Source organism: Camelus bactrianus, chromosome 2 (genome assembly GCF_048773025.1).
Source record: "Camelus bactrianus isolate YW-2024 breed Bactrian camel chromosome 2, ASM4877302v1, whole genome shotgun sequence".
NCBI classification, from domain to species: Eukaryota; Metazoa; Chordata; class Mammalia; order Artiodactyla; family Camelidae; genus Camelus; species Camelus bactrianus.
In genome coordinates, this window is record NC_133540.1 from 604039 (window position 1) to 626897 (window position 22859).

The following is a 22859-nucleotide window of genomic DNA, read 5'->3' on the forward strand; positions in this document are numbered from 1 at the left end:
TGAAAACTCTGATTTCATAAAAATGTTAACAACAAAAAAAAGGATTATTTACATGGGACTAAGTAAACTGTTGAGTACGGTTATAATTTTTGGTTTTGTCTAAAATATTACTGGCTTTTAATCTGTGTTCCCCAGATATAAACAAACCCTTGTCCTTAAGCTAATTATGACTCAGCAATTCGGTAAATTATACCTATGTAAGCAGACTTGGAACAGTTATCTTTCCTCTATCTGATCCCTCCAGAGACTAGAAACTCTTAGGTCCCCAGTGGCTCTATCACATAAATCAGGAAAATCACCTCCTAATAGGTATAGGAATCTCAAGGCATTTTGAGGACCTTAAAGAGAAGAGAATTCACCTAAATCTGTAAGGCAAAAATATATGACAAGACCTTGATGTGGCTTTCCTGGCCTTAGAAAACCTTATTAAAATTCTAGCCTGAAAGTCCTTATTAAAATTTCCAACACAGCCAAATTAAAAGAGCTTACATGATCAAATAATCAGACAACTTATAAACAAATTAATCTTGATTTGGCTATATTTTATAAAATGAGGGAACTTTAGAGGGAAAAAGATTATATTTTAGTGGGTATTAAACTCTAGTTTGTTGATTGAGGTCTATATTTTACTAAGGCTCAATTCCCAGGTCATTCCTTGCTGTTATGTTACATTGCCGCAATGTTTAATTGAATTATTAAAAGGGCACTCTAGGTTTGTTTCCTAAGCTCAGTAATCTATTCTTCGCTGAATATCCGATGTCCCATGACCTGCAACCAGGGGATTACACATACAGGAATAGACATAACTTATAGAACTGTCTCAAACCTGAATGGAAGGACACTTTATCAGGTACTCTTAACTAGACCATGCACAGTGAAAGCTAAAGGAAATTGACTTTTGGATAAATTTTCAATCAGAAAGAGCCATTGCATTGAACTGACCTATAGAGTAGTGCTCACCTCAAATCAATGCTCAAATGGAGAAGAAGCTACCAGGCCAGGATGAGAAGAAGATGACATCTGAGGTAGACAGCTGACCTGAGACCCCATACCAGGCCTGTTTATCAATTACTCTGATAATTGCTCTTACCTTTGATTATGAACTAATCCAATTGTAGGTTTATGGTCAATTACCTATATCTTGTACTTTTGTGTTATCTTGACAGGTTTCCCTACTCCAAGGTTCTAACTAGATAGCCCTCAGAAATGTATTTTAAAAGAGAAATTATAATTCTACTTAGGCCACTATTGACATTACAATTTGGGAGACCTCACCTGGCCAATTAATACCTGCTCTGAGCCTGACCATAAGTATGAATTTTCTTATAAGATCACTGAAGCTCAATCAAGACAACAAGCAAGATTTCCACCAAAGAATATAACCTCCTTTAAATATGAAAAGGACTTATATAGTTAACACCAGGATATGGACATTTAAGTTTAAAGGCTCTCTTATGTTGGAAAAATTAAACTGTACTAAAGATAACCAACCTAATAACACTATGGAATTTGGCTGGGAGACTTATGAACAATGCCTGTATAACATCTTCCTTAAAGATAAGGATTGGTACAGAACAGACTAAGTCAGATGACCTGAGGATATACTGAGCTGCATCTAATGGAAGTTTTTCAATTAAATTCTTATGACTTTAGTAACACTGCTAACTATTTGTATTTTGTCTGTTTTACAAAATTGTTTATGCATTACCAAATGTGTAACTAGGCCTCCAACAAGACTGATGATGGCTAAACATCTTGAATAAATAGATAAAATTTATAACTCTGCATAGAATAATTGTAATAGTGTGATTCTAGGTATGTTTATCAATTACTTTGATAATTGCTCTTACAATGAGGGGTAACAATTTCCTGGATCATAATAGACTAGTAAGACAGATGATCCAGAGAATTTTTGAGTATCAACAGGGCCAGATCCAAAAATTAACACTTGAGTGACATGTCAACACTATCTTCGGCCTGATCTAGGAATGAGTCTTCCTAGCACCATGGGACAAAATTGGTCATGAAATGTCTCCCAAAATATTGGTTAAATTTAGGACCCATGGTGAGCACTGTGAATGAAAAACACTGCAAACCCTATCAGTAAACAAAGAATGCTGAAGCCATGAAGTCATCAGTGGCTGCCACCACCCTCCAGTGAAGAAAAGCCTGCAGCCCAGCCTCTGCAGCCACTCACAATGGTGCACTCTGAGGGGACTAAGAATAATAAAGGACAGGATACTGGCCCTAGATAGCTAGATGCTTGTCAAAGGAATGAATTCAATGAACCCAAATATTTGCTTCCTCCTGTACATAGAAAAGCACTAAATTCTTTAACTTGAGATGCCCGATTCTCTTTAGATAACAAGTAATCTTTTATTGTTCCAAATACCTGATCTTTGTTGTAAACCTCCTATGTATCCTAGCTCCTCCCCTACCTCTTCAGAACAACCCCACAGAGTGTTCTGAGAGGCTGTCATCTGGGCTCCAGTCCTCCCACCAAATAAAACATAACTCAATGTTTAGGCTGCACATTTATTTCAGTCAGCATAGGAAAATTTAATTCCATGAGGAAGGGATTGTATTCCCACAAATTCTCAATTTTGATCATAATGGATAAATTTATGTCTTGCTAAAGGCCTCAGGACTATACATGATTCCATCTGGAACCCAAATAGCACTAACTCAGAAAGTTATTCTAAGGCTGATGCTGACAAAACTTCTTTAAGATGGCACAAGGCTGCCCTTTACTGGACACAAATTTTAAATTCACAAAAACCCTTATTGACTGTTTCCATAAAACAAAAAATTATTCCATGGCCTTGTAGACACAGGAGCAGAAGTTTCTGTAATAGCCCTAAATGAGTGGCCTGAAAAATGGGTAAAAGTGACTAGTCATATGTCTGTGACAGGAGGAGGAGGCACTCACAAGCCGATGCAAAGTAAAAAAAACAAAAACAAACTCTAAAATGTATTGGCCCAGAAGGACAAGCTGGGCATATTCAGCCATTTATTCTCCCTATTCCAGTCTCTCTGTGGGGCGGAGACCTGTTACAACAGTGGAAAGTCACAATTCAATCTTTGGGACCAGGCCACTGTTAACATACCTCCCCTTCCATTAGTCTGGAAATCTTCCACTTCTATTTGGGTCAAACAGTGGGGAAACTTATTAAGCTAAGCATTTAGTCCAGCAAGAGGCTGGACACAGTGAGCCACCTGCTCGTCCCTGGAACACTTCTGTCCTTACTACCCCACAAAGGCCAGGCGAGCGCGTTGCATGACCTCAGGGCTGTAAGTGCTATAATCCCACCCCTGGGAGCCCGGCAGCCAGGCCCCCCAGCCCTGCTGTTACTCCTGCAGATTGGCATGTCGTGGCTGTCGATCTTTAAGATTGCTCTTTCACTAGTCCGCTGGCAAAATCAGAGCGAGAGCGTTTTGCTTTCTCTTTCCCTTCACCTGACAATCGGGCCCCTTTGTCTCACTGTCAGTGGCGAGTTCTGCCTCAGGGAATGACTAACAGCCCTGCTACTTGCGAGCTATGTGTTCATCAGGCCCTGCTGCCTGTGCACTCTGCTTTTCCCTCCTGCCTGGTTTATCATTATGTGGATGATGTTTTACTTGCAGCCCCTACACAATCCCAGCTTCTAACTAACTATCGATTTATGACGGATCCCCTTTCCAAACAAGCACTCCAGATAGCACATGAAAAACTTCAGCTTCAAAGACCGTGGAATTATCAAGGTTACATCTTTTTTAATTGAACTATTCGATCTCAATCAGGAATCTTAGATACTACTCGCCTTCCTACTTTAAATGATTTTCAGAAATTTGGGGGAGATATAAATTATGTTCGACTCATTTTAGGCATTACTATGGGACAACTTTCTAATTTATTCAACATCCTTAGGGGAGATTCACCCTTAGAGCCCCCCTGAAAATGAACTCCAGAAGCTAAACAGGAAATAGCACTCATTAAAAGGGCATCCAAGACAGACAATTAGGTAGGAGACAATTGGACCACCCAATTGATTTGTTCTTACCCCCCAACTTTTGGACCCGGACAGGATTATTGGGACAGCTTATTAGCGAAATTCAATGTATAAAATAGATATTAATTTCTCATTTCTTTAAAACAAACAAAAAATCTTCTCTCCTATGCTCAGCAGCTTATCAATTTGTTATATAAGGGCCGATATCACAGTCAGCAATTGACTGGCTATGATCCAGACATGATTTATCCAAAAATATCCTTACGGTTTCCAACAATTAGTCTCTTGATTTCTAATCTGCCATAGCTGACTTTACGGGGAAATTTGTTTATTCTCTACCCTCTGATAAGTTGTTACAACAGCTAGCCCTTATCAATGTCATTTTGCCTCACAAGATTGTGACCACTCCTATTCACAAAGCTGTCACTATCTTTATTGATGGCTCCGGAAAAACAACTAAGTCTGCATTTCCTGGACAAGGAAGGTCATAGATTGTTTCCTGCAGGGCAACCTCATCACAAAGAGCAGAACTTAAAGCTCCCATTATGGCATTGCAACAGCCTGTTAACTTGCTGATTCACAATACATGGTTTATGTCATACAAAATATAAAACAATCATCAATTAAGAAATGAACAGACTCCTCTCTCCTTTCTCTGTTTCTTACTTTGCAATCTCTAATAGATAAATGTAAACATCCCCTTTTTGTCATACACGTAGGGTCCCATACCAATCTACCTGGTCCCTTGACAGCCAGCAATGTTATGGCAGATCACTTTGTTGGTTTCAGCTTGGCTTTCAAAACAGCACAACAATCGCATAAATTCTTTCATCAAAACTATAAGTCTCTGGTTAAACAGTTTCACCCAACAATCCCTCAAGCAAAACAGATTATTTCAGCTTGTCCTGATTGCCAATTATTGGCTGGAGGACAGAAATCTTGGGGTGCCAATCCTCGGGGCTTAGAACCCAATCAAATATGGTAAACAGATATGACTCACTATCCTTTTGGTCGCTAAAAGTATGTCCACGTTTCCATCGATGCCTTTTCTAACTATATATCTGCTTTCACATACATTGGTGAAAAAACAAAACACGTTGTCACCTTCTTCATGCCTTTGCACACCTGGGCAAGCCACAACAAATAAAAACTGACAATGGACCCAGCTATACCTCTGCTAAATTTAAACTCTTGTCAAAACTGGGAATTACAACAAGTTACAGAAATTCCTCTTAATCCCACTGGACAAGCCATTATAAAAGGTACTCATTCCACATTAAAGTCTATGATTAAAAACCAAAATGGGAGTGGGGATACTCCCAGTAGGATCTTCACAGATAGGTTACACAAAGCAGTATAAACTAAATTTTTTAAACTGTGATGTTCAAGGCCTCACAGCAGCAGTTCACCATTTTGCTAAAACAGCTCTGTAAGAGCAGACGTTCTGGTAAAAAATATTACAGAGGAAAATGATTCATGGGAAGGGACTTTTAAATTAGTCACCCTGGGGTGAGGATCTGCTTGTATTCTTTTACCCACAGGGCTAGTTTGGCTACATGCCCGTCATGTCAAACTTCACCGCAGACTGGAAGAACATACCCTATGACCCCAACTTCCAGGAGGACAATCCTGTCCCTCAGATGGCCAGCCTTTCCCTACTAGACCCCCGACCAGAGACCTGCCCAAACACCCTTAAGGCGCCAGGTGTGACCTTGGGGCAATTTAAGAAACTCGATCAACAGACCAATGAAGTTATGCAATGTGTTGGAGTTCCCCCAATCCAGAAAACTGGTTTTTAGCATGTCTGGTTGTGGTTTCTCAAAACTCAGTGAAGGTAATACCTCTCCTGCTTTTGCTTCTCTTCCTCCCTGTCACACAAGCGCCCCTATACTGGGCTCATATTGTAGATCCCTCTCTTTTCAGACCTATCTCCTGGTGGGGCGCCAATCCTCCTTTCAGCAGTAGTGACACCCCGTGGACTGGAAGAACCTGGCTCCCACCTCAAGGACCTCTACTAGATCAGCGAGACTGGCTCAACTTAAATGAATCCATCTCCTTTGTCTCCCCTTTCCACCAGCCTGTTTTGTTAACATAGCCACACTCGATTGTCTTACTGTCAAGCCTCATGCTTACTTACATTACACTCCTAAAGACGGATTTCATAAGATTAATTTGACTTTCATATTTACTGCAGCCATTGATGCTGGAAGTCTCCCTGATCAGAATTGCCCTCCACCGTTGGAATGCTGTCATATGACAGAAGCCTGGACCCCAGAAAGTCAAAACTGTTTCTGGAAACCATGTCCCTCTCATTAAGCTACCATGAAAACTCTTTGCTAATTTCTCCCTTTTTGTTTGGGGTCCACAAAGTTATTTATCATCTGAACATTTGTCCACTGTCTTTTAATGAAACCAGTAATTCTAGCATCTCCTGGACTTATGAGGCTTTTCTGGCCTTATTCTAAGCATTCCCAGTGCTCACAGACACAGCCCCAGCACAGTAATCTACGCCATGTGGCTCTACACTTTGTGCCTCAACATATCTCATGGGAAGTACACACTCAAAAATGGCATATATAAAGTTAACCTTACTTCTCATGTTTCTGATCACATTCTTTCTTGTACTCCACATCCTTATATTTTTACTATGTCTTAACAAAAAATCAATATTACTCTTCAAAAGAGATTTTACTTACTTCAAGTTCATACCCCTGTCTGGTATACCTCCTTCATTAGAACAATGAATATTACACATTAAGGTCTCTCACATGTGATTGTCCTGAAGGGACAGCCACAGGTCTGTTTCCAGTCAGTCTCACACGTCCCTGGGAAGGGGCTAGCGGCTTTACTAAACTAGCACAAACTATCTCTAAATGGAGACCTAAATGCTTTATTGGATGGCCCATAGCGTTCATCACCTCTGCCGCCGTCACTACCGCTGCAGCTTCTGTAGTGACTGTAAGCTGCTATGGGCGCGCGCCGTCTGTTCCACCCAATAGCCCATTGGGCAAGGTTTTGAATGGATGGTCTAATCATAGATAGCCACCTATGACTAAGAAAAAGATGGTATTTTACTGTAATACTGCTTGAGTAATGTACGCCTTAGGCTCGAGGGAACACTGGCCTGAAAATGGGTTATTAAATTACTACATCATTCTCCAGTTAGAGCTGTTTTGCCAGAGAAAAGGTAAATGGGAAGAAGTACCATATATACAAGCCTTTATGAAAGTCCATAATGAGGAAGGAAGGGAGCCAGGTACTAGATTGCTGGTTCAAAGACAAGTAGAGAAAGAATTTAAAATTGAACAGAGAAAGGTTACCAGACAAGTGAGGGAAGAAAGAAAACATCAACAACAAGCACCTTCCAATGTCATGGTCACCCAAGGTATCATAGACGAGGAAGATAATGACTGACGGGGCCCGGGGCTCTCAGCCATGTTAAAGACCCCCTGTAACAATTGCCACCCAAGAGCCTTGGGTACAGCTGACAGTGGGGTCTCAACTAGTGGGCTTTCTAGCAGATACTGGCAGAAACTTCTGTCCCAGTACCAACGACTCAACTGCTGTTACGACCTGTGGAATGCAAATTTTGAGAAAGGGAGTAAGTAACTTGGAAACAAATAGAAATCTTAAATGTCTTCTATAGAAGTCAGTAAAAATGTTTAGCTATCCAGTCAGGCAGCTTTGATTTGTTCCACCTGCCAAAAACTCAATTTGTATCCAACCTCTTCTAACTGATGAGTCTTACATCGTTGTACCTAATTCATGGCTAAAGGTTTAAAATGGGAATTATGAGGTCTCTGTGTTTGTGTGTTTGTACGTACCTATATGTGTGCTGTATATATGTGGCATGGCCAAAATTAATTCATTAAAGAGCTCTATCCAATTGGCTTAAAGGAAATTAAATGCTTATATAAATACTCAGGAATATAAAAGAAACTGGCCAGAATGAAAATTGGGTTTATGTGATCTAAAAAATATTCCATACTGAATTAATACCTGGTTATTGAAGCTACCTTAAGCTTATTGGTTTGATAAATATAGACATGTCTCAAGATTCATTAATGTTAAGCATAAAACTTTATTGAACTTAGGTTTAATAGAAACACATAAGAACTTGTCATATCTGTTAAAATTTGTCAGCAAGAAAAACAACTCGGTATAATATATTTGTAAGTAACTTAAATACAAATGAGAAAGAGCTTTTCGGTAAACTGTTTAGGAATGAATATTTCAGGAATGTCTATTCAAATTGTTAGAGCAGGCAGATAGCTAAATACGAGCAGAGAAAGGGGGACACAGACCAAATGGCAGGAATTAGGCAGAAAGGAGGGGCACAGGCCAAATGCAGGAAACCACACGTCATGTGAGCAGCAGGGATCCTTGGGAAGAGAAAGAAAAGCTGGAAACTTTGGGCTGATAATGGACCACAGATTTTGGCTTGGAGACCAACAAAGAAAGGTCAGAAAAGGCAGGAATTTCCAGTGCCCCAATGTAACATTTTACTCATTATACCCTCATTTCAATAAAATTAGCCTTGCAGATCAGAAGTACCCATCATACACCGACGCCATGACGCTTCCGATCCAGACTAAATAAGGACAAAAATCCTTCCTCCCTTTGGGAAGCTGGAGTTGGGATGATAATCAGGGAATACGACCCCAAACCCTTCCCTCCCCAATGAATATTCCGTCCATTCATTTTTTCACCCTATGTAACTAACTTGCCAAAGAAACTCAGGGCAGCTGCTCACCTGGGCCTGCCCGCTCTCCCCTGAGGGTGTACTATCCATCCTTTAATAAATCCTCACTGTACCTTTTTAACCTCTAAGTCTTGTCTCTGAATTCTTTCTGGGACGGGACAAGAACCTGGAACACCAGTTGCACCTATCGGCGACAAAATGATCTCCCCATATATTTGGTAACTTTAAATTATATAATGGTGCTAAATTAAGTTAAATGATGGAAGTTTATTAAATAGCCACTTCATTTTCAGATAAAATAAGACATTGAAAGATTTATTGCTGAATATTGACTTCCTCTTACAGAGAAACCATAGATATTTAGCAATAAATATTAATAAATATGTGGTGCCACCCTGAAATATTCTCTACTACTAAGGGAAATATCTCAGTATACTAGGAAAGTAAGATGAATGTTTTCATTAAAAGAAGATATAAGAAATGGAATTATGTTTTGTTAATAAAAAAAGTGACTTTGTCCTAAAGCTACTTGATTCTGAATGGAAAAGAAAATACGGAACAAAGTAATATGGATAGAGAAATTTGTGGAAGGTTTGTGAAAGAGGAAACATGAGAAAATGGTTTTATACATGGTCTGGATTGGCTAAGTTTAAAATGAATTTAGTCCAGAAAATTAATACTAAAAGTAAGTGGGTACAAGGCTAGATTTAGTTCGCTTTCTCTCTGTTGAGAGAACAATGTTATCTTAAAATGTTAATCTGCTTTTAGTAACAGATTTTAAAGTTTCTTTTATCCCTTAAGTGATCTGTTCTGTATTTATCTTTGAAATATTTTATTGTTAATGAATAAGTAATGTTTCAAAGTGACCTATATTTTTATTTGACCAAGCGTTTTGAAACTATAACAAGCTTCCCAAATATCAAATTTTAATCAGACTTCTTTTGACCTCCAGCTAAATCTGGGATGCTTCAGAGGGCCCCTGAAACATCCGAAAGAGAGATTTTAAACTAGTAAGTTTCATGTGGTATGTTAAATAACATGGGAAGTATTGACCAATGAATAATAAGTCTTCCTAGTTTATATTGTATGAGAAAATATTAATATAGGTATTATAAAAATTATATGGAATCCCTAAAAATCTGGTATGTCTGAAATGTTACTAATCATAATTCTGATTATTGTGACCAGGTCTGTTTACCAATTACAGTGTAAATAATTGTTTAACCATGCTATTAAGTGTTCTGTCACTTATAGACAGTTATGGTTTATTCTGATGCTTTTGCAAAATTGCTTTCTCTTCAAGGAGATTTACTGGTTTCTAATAAATTTCAAACTATAATACTGAACTAAACTGGGTAAGAAATTTTAAAATTCTGATGGAAACTCTGATTTCATAAAGCTGTTAACAACAACAAAAAGATTAGTTACATGGGGCTGAGTAAACTGATGAATATGTTTATAATTTTTGGTTTTGTCTAAAATATTACTGGCTCTTTAATCTGTGTTTTCCAGATATAAATAAACCCTTCTCCTTAATTAATTATGACACAGCAATTTGATAACTTATACCTATGTAAGCAGACTTGGAACAGTTATCTTTTCTCTCTATCTGGTCCCTCCAGAGACATGAAACTTTTAAATTCCCAGTGGTTCTATCAGATAAATTAGGAAGATTACCTCCTAACAGGTATAGGAATCTCAAGGCATTTTGAGGACCTTAAAGAGAAAATACTTCACTTAAATCTATAAGGCAAAATCTGTGACAAGCCCTTGACATGACTTTCCTGGCCTTAGGAGACCTTATTAAAATTCCAGCCACAGAATCCTTATTAAAAGTTCTGGCACAGCCAATTTAAAAGAGCCTATATGATTAAATAATCAGAGTTAATTTGTGGGCAAATTTTTCTTGATTTGGCTATATATGATAAAGTTGAGGGTAACTTTAGAGAGAAAATGATTAGATTTTAGTGAATATTAAATTCTAGTTTTGTTAATTGAGGTCTATATTTACTAATACTCACTTCCCAGACCATTCCTTGCTGTTATGTTACATTGCTGCAGAGTTTAATTGAATTATTAAAAGAACACTCTAGGTTTGTTTGTGAGGCTCAGTAATTTATCCTTGGATGAAGATCCAATGCGTCATGACCTGCAAACAGGGGATTATACACACTGGAACAGACATGATTTAAAGAACTATCTTCAGCCTGAATGGAAGGACCCTTTATCAGGTACTCTTAACTAACACAGCAAAAGCTAAAGGAAATTGACTTTTGGATTAATTTCCAGTCCAAAAGAGCCCTTGCACTGGAGTGGCCTATAGAGTAGTGCTAACCTTAAGTCAATGCTCAATTGGAGAAGCTAGCAGACCAGAAAGAGAAGAAGATGTCATCTGAGGTAGACAGCTGACCGAAGACACCGGACCAGGCCTATATACCAATTATTTTGATAATTGCTCTTACCTTTGATTATGAACTAATCCAATTGTTAGGTTTATGGTCAATTACCTATATCTTGTACTTTTGTGTTATCTTGACAGGTTTCCCTACTCCAAGGCTCTAACTAGATAGTCCTTAGAAAATTTAATCTAGGAAAAATAAAAGAAGAAATTATAGTTCTATGTAGGCCACTATTGACATTACAAAGTTGGAGCCCTCTCCTGGCTACTTAATAATACCTGATCTGAGCCTGGCCATACATATGAATTGTCTTATAATATCACTCAAGCTCAATCAAGGCAACAAACAAAATTCAGCCAAAGAATATAACTTTCCTCAATTATGGAAAAGACTTGTATGGTTAATATCAGGATATGTACATGTAAGCTTAAAGGTTCTCTTATGTTTGGAAAAAATTTTAAAAATTGAACTATAGTATGGATAAGCAACCTAATAACACTAGGAAATTTGTCTAGGAGTCTTATGAACAATGCCTGTATAACATCTTCCCTAAAGATATGTATTGGTACAGAACAAATTAAGTCAGTTGACCTGGAGATACACTGAGCTGCACCTAATGAAAGTTCTTGTTTTAAATTCTTACTTATGACCTTACTAATGTTGCTATCTATATTATTTGTATTTTGCCTGTTTTACAAAATTGTTGTTTCTTGCATTACCAAATGTGTCAAAAGTGTGACTGAGCCTCTGATAAAACAATAAGGCAGCTTGAAACAGTAGACCAGATATATGTTTCTGCATGACACCAATGATTGTAATGGTGTGACCCTAGATATGGGAAAAAGCAACAAGAGGGAATATTCTCCTGGACCATAACAGACTAGTAAGACAGGTGGTCCGGATAATTTTTGCTACTGTTAATAAGGCCTAGTCCTGTAATAGCACTATGAGTGGCCTATCAACATAATCCGTGCATGGCATAGGAATAAGCAGTCCAAGCTCCGTGGGATGAAATGGTTGTGCCAAGCCATGGTCAAATGTATGATCATGCGGGCACTTGCCATCAGCCTCTACAAGGATTGGGTCACGTTGGCACTTGCCTTCTAACTCTGCTTGGATTAAATCATGAGCCACTGCAGCTGCTGACCTCCAACACACCCTTAAAGGAGTTCAGGGTTAAGGTCAGGAATGAGGCACTCTGTGCTCTGGGAAAACTGGCTGAACAGACCTTCAAATAGCTAGATTTTTTTCAGGAAAAGATCTTATGGGCCCAAATTCTTGCATCTCCTCATATCCAGAAAAGCACTAAAATCATTAATGGTGACATCTGCTTTGTCCACTAAGAAGAGAAATGCATTTGAAAATCAAAATGAAATAACTATAGTTCAGACATTCAACATAAAACTAGGTAAACATTGTAGATGTGATTTCAGACAAGTTTCTGTATTGCTGAGAACTTGAGTTTTCTGAGCGATGTCAAAATTGGGATGCCACCGCCATTCTCAAAGCAGTGTCTGCTGGCAACTTGTAGCTACAACCTAATGGGCTTAACTTCTCCTCTTGTAATTATTGAGTTCCTAGATCCATACTGAATGTCATGCTTTCACACCAGATGAGTCCAGGAGCATCACAACTGCCCTAGAGGACGTGAAGCAACAAATACATAATGTAGGGGATTCAGATGCATATGTGGGAGAAGTTACATCTCAAGTTAACACCTGATTTTCTGGCCTCTTTTCATGGACTTCAAGGTCTCAAATGCATTCTTTCGGGAATTTTACAGTTTCTGTTTTCACTTCTGTTAACAAAAGTTTATATATATATATATATATATATATATATATATATATATATATATATATATATTTATACTAACAGTTTTCTGATGTCTAATGTGCAGGAAACAAACAGCTAAGGCTCTTTCTGAATCCCCAGCCATATGGCAAGATCAGGCTGGCTTGTTCCATTTCAAGGACCCCCCCCAAAAACACCCCCATTCAGCAGGAAGCAGCCAGATGAACGCGACGTCCATCTCCCTATTTCCATAGAAATGGAATGAGAAACTTACAGTGGGGATTTTGAAGTAGAATTAATAAAATGGCCACACTTAGGCTAACAGATTGCTTCTTCTCATACACACCCTTAAAACGGTCAACTGACCTGATGAACTGGTTGCTACTCACGGTTCCAGGCCTATTGTTAAAACTGAAGCTATTGATTTTACACTTTCTACTTTATTTCGGTAATCAAAATCTATAATAACGCTTGGTCTCCAGGGAGAAGGTCACAGGACTTAACCTTATAAAATAGCCTGAGTTACCAAGAAGACCACAACTTGGGTGCTTCTAATGAAGAAATGGAAAGAGTGACAAATACTGGTGGAAAATGAGCTTTTGTATATTTTCCATCATTATGTTTACATTTTGATATAGTCACTGAGGTCATTGTAGTGTTTTAACATGAAAAATGAGGTAAATAAATTAGAAGAAATCAATCATTTGATTTAAATTTAAATTAAATCACATTGTGAAATTGTTGCAAATTCCTTCTCTATTGCAATGTGTAAATTGTTTATATTTTATAGAGTAGCAAATTTCTTAAAATTTCAAAACAACAAATACTTTTTGAACAACTACATACACACTAGATATAAGATATATATGACTTATACATAATATGACATCTACGTGTGTCAACATTCATATATATAACTGCATAAAACAACGTGGAGTTTTCTCACCCTGTTCCTCAGGTTTATACCCTGCAGGTAACCAGAATTGGTGTATGGTGCAAATCCTTTTGGGTTTTTTTTTTTTTCAAACAGAACTAAAATTGTAATACAGGTCAATGTGCTCCAAATTCTGTTATATCAAGTTATAAAGTAGATTTCCAAGGTCACATTGATCTTAAAGTTTACAGATTGTCCCTGTTCTCCACATGTTACCAAAGTACTTCCTTCGATTTCAATAAAGACAGATTGCAGGAATGTGGCAGTTCTGTGTGAGTCTTTGCTGAAGCGGGTGTAACCAGCAGCACACAGATACTCCTGGTGTCATGGCCCACGTCTCCAGAATAACCTGATATCAAGCCAAGATGCCCTCCCTGTTCAGATCAGCCTCTGTGCCATTCCCCCATGATGAGGAACTGTCTCCTGAGGCAGCTCAGACAGCTCTGATTGCTAGAAAGTTCCATGCGTTGCCCTTTAAATTTAACTTGTCCGGAGTAAAACTCACTAATTTGAGCTTTCAGAAAGGGACAGCTCACTTGATCTTTGTTAACAAAGAACTTACACCAGCAAATTGTCAGGACTCTCAGCCAATAAAGGCCATTCAGGCTAATGTTACTAGCTTCCTTCAAAGAGGGCTCAGTACACGGAAGTTTCTTTAACCATGTGCTTCTAGATGCAGAGATGGGCTCCTAGGTGTAAGGGTTGTAATTCTGTGACACTGTGTTGTGAAAGGTGCACCTCTTATGGACTTTAACAACAGAATGAGTTAATTTTATAAAACTCATAAATGAGTGAATGACTAAGGTCACATTCCTAGAACTCCTGAAAATTGCTGGGAAGTCCAGAATGCCTGAAGCTCTGGGACAGTCATCTGCCCCCACCCATTGCCTCAGGCACTGTGCTTTGGGTGGGTGGCCTTCCCTGCTGTGTTCTAGAAATAATGCAAAATGTTGTTTAAATATTCTGGAATTTAGCTTTTATCCAGATAAGATTGCCTGGATATGCAAGGGGTTACAGTTTAACTTATAGGAGATGTTCAAAGAACAGGAATGTGGACATGCAGACCTAAAAGATGCCAGGGATCAGGGCACAGGACCCCTGTGCTGTGTTTGGGAGAATCAAGGGATCCATATTATTTGTTGAAGTGTTCTGAGTTGGTTTCCCACGTTTTGTTTGTAGTGACATTGAGGGGGCTGTGTTTGGATCCTGGCTTTGTTTTGTAACCTCAACTTTATGGTTTTTGACTCATCAATGTTTGTTCTTGCAGTGGATTTATTTTGACAGTACCTCTGGTCCCTGGGGTACAGGCTCATCCTGTGTTGGCAGTACCTGCCCCAGCCATTGCCATATGGACACGCAGGGTTTCCATTCCTGAAGCCTCCCCAGCCCCGAAGGCCGAGCTTATTTGACCTGCTTTGAAAAGGTGTGCATATATACATTTTTAACATTCTTCAGTATCCCCATGAAGAAGGAGGACTTTAATTTCTACTGGATAGAGTTTTTATTTTCTTTCACGGCGGCCCTGTGCGCCTGTGAAACGTGCACTGTTTCATGCCACGCCCCTTCATGCAACCCCCACGCCCCACCGTACCTCTGGTAGAGTGTTCTTTAGTAGGTGTTCTGTGGTTTTACATCAGTTTTTAATATTGGTGCATGGTGGATCCAGAGGTCCTGGTGATTGCCTGTATGTTTATCTCATGAGCCTCATTGTTGCTGAAAGATCAGCTCCCATCCCTAATGAGCCAAATGACACAGAGACAGGGTCTTGGAGCTTACAAGAAAGGAGGCAGCTTTATTACTCATCCAGGCAAAGGAAACTCACAGCAGGCTAATCCCTTCAAAACTGTGTTCCCACCTTGGCGATGGGGCAGGGTAATTATATAGCCATAGCTTAAACAACAAAGCATTCATAACAACCGACAGAATCATGTTCTCATCAGAAGACTCAGAATGGCGTCATGATGCCTCCAGGCGACCAATTCTATAGAGGATAGTGTTTAGATCACTTTATCTCTTTAGCAGTCATGGTGTGGCCTTCTTGGTAATTCAGGCTATTTTGTAAGTTTACAGTCCTTTGACTTTCTCCCTGGAGAAGGACTCAGAGACCAAGCATGATTATGACTTTCGATTACTGGAATAACATAGAAACAGTAAGATCAATGGCTGTAGTTTTAACACTGGGCCTGGAACTGTGGGTAGCAACTGGTCGGTCATGTTCATTAACCATTCTAAGGGCAAGCATCAGAATAAGCAGTCTGTTAACCTAAGTGCGACCATTTTATTATTCCTCCTTCATCATGATTCATTGAGAATGGAAGGTAGGGACTTCCGGGCTTCTTGACACAGTCTTGTTTTCAAGGTGACATCTAAAATTAGGCTTATCCCACCCATCTCCTTGGCCCCTCCCAGGCCCTAACCTTAACCCTGCAACCACTGAGTCTGTCCTTGGGGCTCTTGCAGAGCTCTCCCAAAGACAAATTCAGAGTCTCTACATTTTCAAGTTTTGCTGCTGATTACTTCTGGGAAAAAACAGAATGTACATTTGATTTTTTTGTTGTTGTTGTTTTCCAGAGTAGTAAATTTACAAAGCATAAGAAAATGTTTACAGAAGCCTAAAGTTCAGGATTCTTTTTATAAAATGTATTTTAAAATTCCTCAGGTAATACATGTTTTCCGTGAAAACATAAGCAATACTGAAATATATGGAGTAAAAAGTTTCTCTGAAGACCTTAATCTGCTGGCTGGAGTGTTTGCACATTAAATTTTGATAGATACTAACAATGGATGCTTTCCAAGGTGTACCCTTTACACACCACCGGCAGCTTTTGAAGTCTTCCCGGCAGTGTTCCCAACACTGGGAACATCTTTGCAAATGTTTACCAGTTTGATAGGTGCGAAAATAGCATTTCACGTTCATTTGCATTTCTCTGAGTATAATAGAGTTGAGTATATTTTACTGTTTTTTTGTTTGGCTCTTTTCTCAGACAGGACACAAAAGTCATCTTGTACTGGGAAGGTGTGAGGTGCTGTTACAGAATCCAACCTCGTTCTGCTCACCACACGACAGACCAATAAATCAGTAGATGAGGTGTTGGAGCAAGGAATAGCTACTTTATTTGGAAAGCCGGCAGACTGAGAAGATGACAGACAAATGTCCTGGAGAAACTTCTTCCCCAATCAGAATTCAGGCTCCTTTTATACTTGAAAGGGGAAGGGGTGTGATTGGTTGTTACAAACTTCTTGGTGTAGGAATTATTAGTTCTTGGAATCCTTTGTTCTTGCAGCTCTCCACATGATTCATGTCATTGTGCCCCTGTAAATCCTGCAACAAAACAAACATGATTTTCTATTCTGCAACTTCTCATCTTTATATGAGTTCAAAAGTGTTAATATCCTTAAAGGTCAGAGTCTTGGGAATAGGCTGTCTTGTATATTTCAGGCTAAAGGCAACATTCTTTAACAAAAGGTTCTGAGCTAGCAAGACTAAGCCTAGAAAACAGGGCACAGGGTTAAAGCCAAAGGAACAGATCTAGCATGGAGTCAGTTTTGTTCTTTTTCTTTTCTATTACAGTGCCTTTGGTGAGAGATAAGAGGATGTTTCTGGGCAGGTCCTCCTCTGCCCCTGGCAGGGATTCAGCAAGAACCCTGCCAGATTCACCATGACTGTGGATAGAACTGCTCTCCAGCAGAGAAAGTAACAATTATTCATGATTAAAATTACTTGTCAAAATATCTTCAATTGCCTGTTAACTATACCGTGTAGGGTGCGGGGAACTTCTCACTTGCCCATCAATGATCAGGCTCCCCAGATACAAGCGACCAGCGTTGCAGAGCGTTCCAAGATGGCCTAGCCAAAACCGCTTCGCACTTTGCTCTTGAGCCCTGGGCTCCTAACAAGTACACTTTGAAAGCTCTGGTTCCTCTTCCCTTTTCTGCCGCACGAATGAACACAGCCCTGAACCCACCTGGGCTGAGCCCAGCTCGTGCAGACAACCACCTGCTGTCCATTCCCAGGCTTGGCTGCATCCTCCCCCTAGCATGTTCATGTGCCCAGCGCCTCTGCCCTAGGGATCTGGATCACCATCTGCGCCATCACCCACCCAAGGAGTGCTGGTGGGTGGTGCACAGCCCAGGACCACCCTGGCATGCAGCCTAGGACCTCCCTGAGCCTCTGGCTTAGAGAAGGCACAGGGCATGGGGGCAGGGTGCCTGGGTGGGAATTGGAACCACCTACATTCTCACCCACTGAACCCCAAAGCCTCAGACACAGGGCTATTTGCCCACAAACTATGCCAGAGCTCTGACTGGTGTCTGTCTCCATGATGACTGGAGCCTGGAATGCCCCACCGCATTGGGTGAAGAATGAGGGGGCCATCTCGGGTTAGGGGTGCGCTCAGAGTGAGGGGAATCATACAGTGTGGGGACAGGCTGAGTGGTGAGGGGCCGCTCAGAGTGGAAGTGACCCAGCTGAGGGTTGAGGCTTCAATTTTGGGGTGAAGGAGCCATCTTGGAATGGGGGACCCGGGGTGAGGTATGAAGGGTCAGTTTGGGGTTAAGGATCCATAGATTAGGATCTGGTGGGGCAGAAAGTGGGGGCGGGGATCTCAGTGTGAGGAGAAGCTTCACCTTGGGGGTCTGGTTGGTGACCTATCTTGGCTGGGAGTAGGTGTCAATGATGAGGGGCGGTGAGCAGGAGAAGTGGGGCTGGGGGTGTGGCCTGGCCCTGTGCCGGTGGTTGTTCTGGATGGATGCGGGGACCCTGTCAGTGGTGGGAGAGGCAGCATTGGGAATGGGGCCCTGCCTTGCCTCACACACCACATCCTGTACTGCAGGAGCTGCAGCCCGAGCATCCACGCTGCGGGCGGGTGGAGAAGGGGCGCGCATGGACGCGCGGACTCAGGAGCCCGCCCAGAGCGCGTGGGGGCTGGGCTGCAGCCGGGTGCTCCAGGGCCAGGACCCAGAGGACGGGGATGGCCTGGGGTCGGGGCCGCCGCCTGCCGTCGCCTCCGCTGCTGCTGCTGCAGGGCAGGTAAGGGGGCGCTGGTGGGCGCGCAGGTCGGGGTGCGGTGGTGAGGCCGGGGCCGCCACCCTGGTGCGTGGTGCGTAGTAACCCCCCACATTAGTAGTCACTGAACCCCGCATCTTCACCGCCGCTCGTACGCGGGTTTGGGAAAGCAGGTGCAGCCCCGGGAGGTGGGAGGGAGCTGGCCGGGCCCGGAGCACCTCCGACTGGGCCTCAGGCCAGAGCCGCCCTGCGCAGGTGGCCCTGCCTGGCGAGTGGTGGCGTCCCGGACTCTCCAGAGCGCAGGCGACCTGGGGAGGAATAATGGGAGAGGCCCAGGTCTTTGGGAGCTTGTCAGCCTGCCCTGAGACCTAAAGCCTTTCACAAGTCTAGTTTTAGTCTTTTGAGGAATCTCCATTCTGTTTTCCACAATGGCTGCAGCAAACTGCGTTCCCACCAGCGGTGTAGGAGAGTTCCTTTTCTCCACAGCCTCTCCAGCATTCATCATTTCTGGACTTTTGAATGATGGCCATTCTGACTGGTGTGAGATGATACCTCATTGTAGTTTTGATTAGCATTTCTCTGATAATTAGCGATATTGAGCATTTTTTTAATGTGCTTATTGTCCATTTGTATGTCTTCATTAAAGAATTGCTTGTTTAGTTCTTCTGCCATTTTTGGATTGGCTAGTTTTTGTTTCTTTGTTTTTGTTTTGTTTTGTTTTAAATTCAGTTGTGTGAGATGTTTATATATTCTGCAAATTAAGCCCTTTTCAGTCTCATCTTTTGCAAACATTTTCTCCCATTCCACAAATTGTCTTTGTTTTGCTTATAGTTTCCTTTGCTGTGCAAAATATTATAAATTTAATTAGGTCCCATTTGTTTATTTTTGCTTTTATTTCTATTCCTTGAGTAGACTGCCCTTGGAGAACATTGCTGAGGTATATGTCAGATAATGTTTTGACTACATTTTCTTCTAAGTGGTCTATAGTGTCTTATCATGTGTTTAACTGTTTAAGCCATTTGAATTTATTTTTATGTAAAGTGTGAGGAAGCATTCTAACTTCATTGATTTACATACAGCTGTCCAATTTTCCCTACACCATTTGCTGAAGAGACCATCTTTATTCCATAGTATGTTCTTACCTACTTTTTAAAGATTAATTGACCAAAAGCTTGTGGGTTTATTTCTGGGCTCGATATACTGTTCCATTGATCCATATGTCTGTTTTTGTACCAGTATCCTGCTGTTTTGATTACTGTAGCTCTGTAGTACTGTCTGAAGTCTGGGAAGGTTATTCCTCCAGGTTTGTTCTTTTTCTTCAGCAATTCTTTGGTAATTCTGGGTCTTTTGCAATTCCCTATAGATTTTAGGATTATTTGCTCTAATTTTGTGAAAAATGTCCTGGGCAATTTCACAGGGATCACATTAACTCTGTAGATTGCTTTGGGTAGTATGATCATTTTAACAATATTAATTCTTCCAATCCAAGAGTATGGGCTATCTTTCCATTTTAAGTCATCTTTAATCAACGTTTTGTTGTTCTCCTTGTATAAGTGTTTCACCTGCTTGGTGAGATTTATTCTTAAGTATTTTGTTGTTTTGGATATTATTTTAAAAGGGACTGTTTCTTTACTTTCTTTTCCTACTGTTTTATTGCTAATGTAAAGAAATGCAGCCAATTTGTGTATCTTAATATGTATCCTGCTACCTTGCCAAATATTTTTAATTTTGGTTCATTTCTGTCTTTTTCTTCTTCTTTCAGAATATTCCCTTATGGTTAGCTGATTTCTGTTATTGTTATATTTGTGTTTCTCTCACCTGTTTTTGCATATCTAATGTAGCTTTTGAATTTATGGTTTTCATAAGTTTCATATACGTTGCTCTTTTACAATATCTGATTGTTTTCAAGTGATTGTCATTTAAGGTCACTTAATGTTTTAGTCCCTTTCCCCCTTTTTCGTTTTGTTTTTGATTTTTTTTTTTTTTACATCTTCCTATAACTCTTATAAGTGTTTATTGTAATTATAGTTGTTTTTATAATTTTTGTTTTTTAATCTTTGTAGTAGCTTATTTAAGTTGTTGATTCACAGCCATTGCTCCATTTTTGCCTTTAAACTGGGATTTCCTACTTCCCAGAAGTTCTTTTTTTCCTTTTTAATTTTCTTGGGAGGTGGGTAGATTTATTTACTTATTTTAATGGGATTAAACCCATTACCTCATGCATTCTAAGCACACTGTCTACAGCTGAGCTCTACGTTCCCCCAACAAGTTCTTATTTTTGTTACAGATTTTTCCTTTTCACATAAAGAGACCTTTTAACACTCCATGTAAGGTTAATTTAGGATTGATGAATTCTCAGTTTTTGCTCATTTGAGAAGCTCTTTAACTCTCTTTCAATTGTGATTAATAACTTTTCTGACTAGAGTAGCCTAGGTTGTAGATTTTTCTCTTTGAGTACTTACTAATGTTGCTAAATGTTTACATTAGCATGTAATCATAGCTTTCCCTTCTGGCCTGCAATGACTGCTGAAAAACAGCTGATAGTTTATGAGGAATTTCCTTTCATGTGATGCTTTCCTTTTCTCTTCCTACCTTTAGAATTCTGTTATTCATTCATTCATTCTAACAAACCAAAACTTTTTTCATTCTTTGCAAAATCTATAACACTTTATCTGTTAGGAAAAAGAACAAAGAAGTGATTCTTTTTTGCTGATTTTTAGAATTCTGTCATTATCTTTAAATTTTGCTTTTTGAATAATGATTTGTCTTGATGTGGGTCTGTTTGAGCTGATCCCATTTGTGACTCTGTGTTTCCTGTGCCTGGATCTGTTTCCTTTTTCAGATTAGGGAAGCTTTCAGCTATAATTTTATCAAATGTTTTCTCACCCTTTTTATTCTCCTTCAGGGACCCCTATAATATGAATGTTAATATGTTTTATGCTGTCTTAGAAGACCTTTAAACTCATTTAATGTATTTTTTCTTCTTGCTCTTCTGATTGGGTGCTTTTCATTATTCTGTCATCCAGATTGCTAATGTATCATCTGTATTGCCTAATTTTCCATGTTACCTACACTTCTGCTCTGACTGGTTCTTTTTGTATATTTTCTAGTTCTTTTTAAAAATTCTCCCTGTGTTCATCTGTTCTTTTTCCCAGTGCAGTTATCATTCTTATTACTATTGCTTTGACCTCTTTGTCAAATAAATTATTTATCTCTCTTCATTATGGTTATTTTTTTATTATTTCACTTAAAACATATCCCTGCCTTCTCACTTTAACTTTCTATATCTCTGTGAAATTACGTGAAACAGTTACCTGTCCCAGAATTAAAGGAGTGTCCTTGTGTGAGAGCACTCCTATGCAGTCTTCTGTGCCCAGCGGATCTGTGGGAAGAATTGCATCTTAACTGATCGTGGGCTGCCATCTTCCCCCAGGATGTGCTGGCAGCCAGAGTAATGGGGGCGGTAGAGCTGGAGTTAAAGGGATTGGAGCCAGTTCCAGGTTCGAGCAGGGGCTTCTCCTCTGCTCCATGACTGTTAACAGCCCTATCAGCGGTGGCACAGGGTCCCGTTGGGCTGGAGCAGGATCTCTGTGGGAGTTGGGTTCTCCTGGGTGTGAGGGCAGTCTCTGTTTGGTTTAGAATGCGGCTGAGGCCTGAGGGCTTGCAGTGGCCCTTCTGTACTGGTTTTACCTTTTCCCCAGTGTGCACACCTTGGCTAGAGGGTGGGTCAGGGCCAGAGAGATTGGGGCCGCACCACTGAGCTGGCCTCAACCCCTCTCAGTTGTGCATGAGAAAGTGAGTTCTCATGATGGCAGCCTCTGCCCTGGTGTTTGTATTGCTCCTGCCAGAGTGTGTGAAGGGACACTAGCTAGCAGTGACAGTCTTTTCAGAGGTAGGGCCACATCCAGGCCAGCACCATTTTCTCACACTGTGTGCACTCTTGTTGGCAATGGAAGCTACCACCTGAGAGGGGAGCAGCACCAGAACATGGAAGGCTGGAGCAGGAGCCTTTATAGTCTGGGGGCCCCAATTTAGG

The 22859-nt window shown here is 40.4% G+C and overlaps 1 long non-coding RNA gene across 1 annotated transcript in view; it reads left to right on the plus strand.

Moving 5' to 3' along the window:
- LOC141579455 (uncharacterized) overlaps window positions 1-20559 on the plus strand; it is a 28398-nt gene extending 7839 nt beyond the window's left edge. Inside the window, exons 3-5 of the long non-coding RNA XR_012510917.1 lie at window positions 9644-9701; window positions 15086-15241; window positions 16803-20559. This is a non-coding gene — a long non-coding RNA (uncharacterized LOC141579455). The remainder of the gene's footprint in view (window positions 1-9643; window positions 9702-15085; window positions 15242-16802) is intronic.
- The last annotated feature ends 2300 nt before the right edge of the window (window positions 20560-22859 follow it).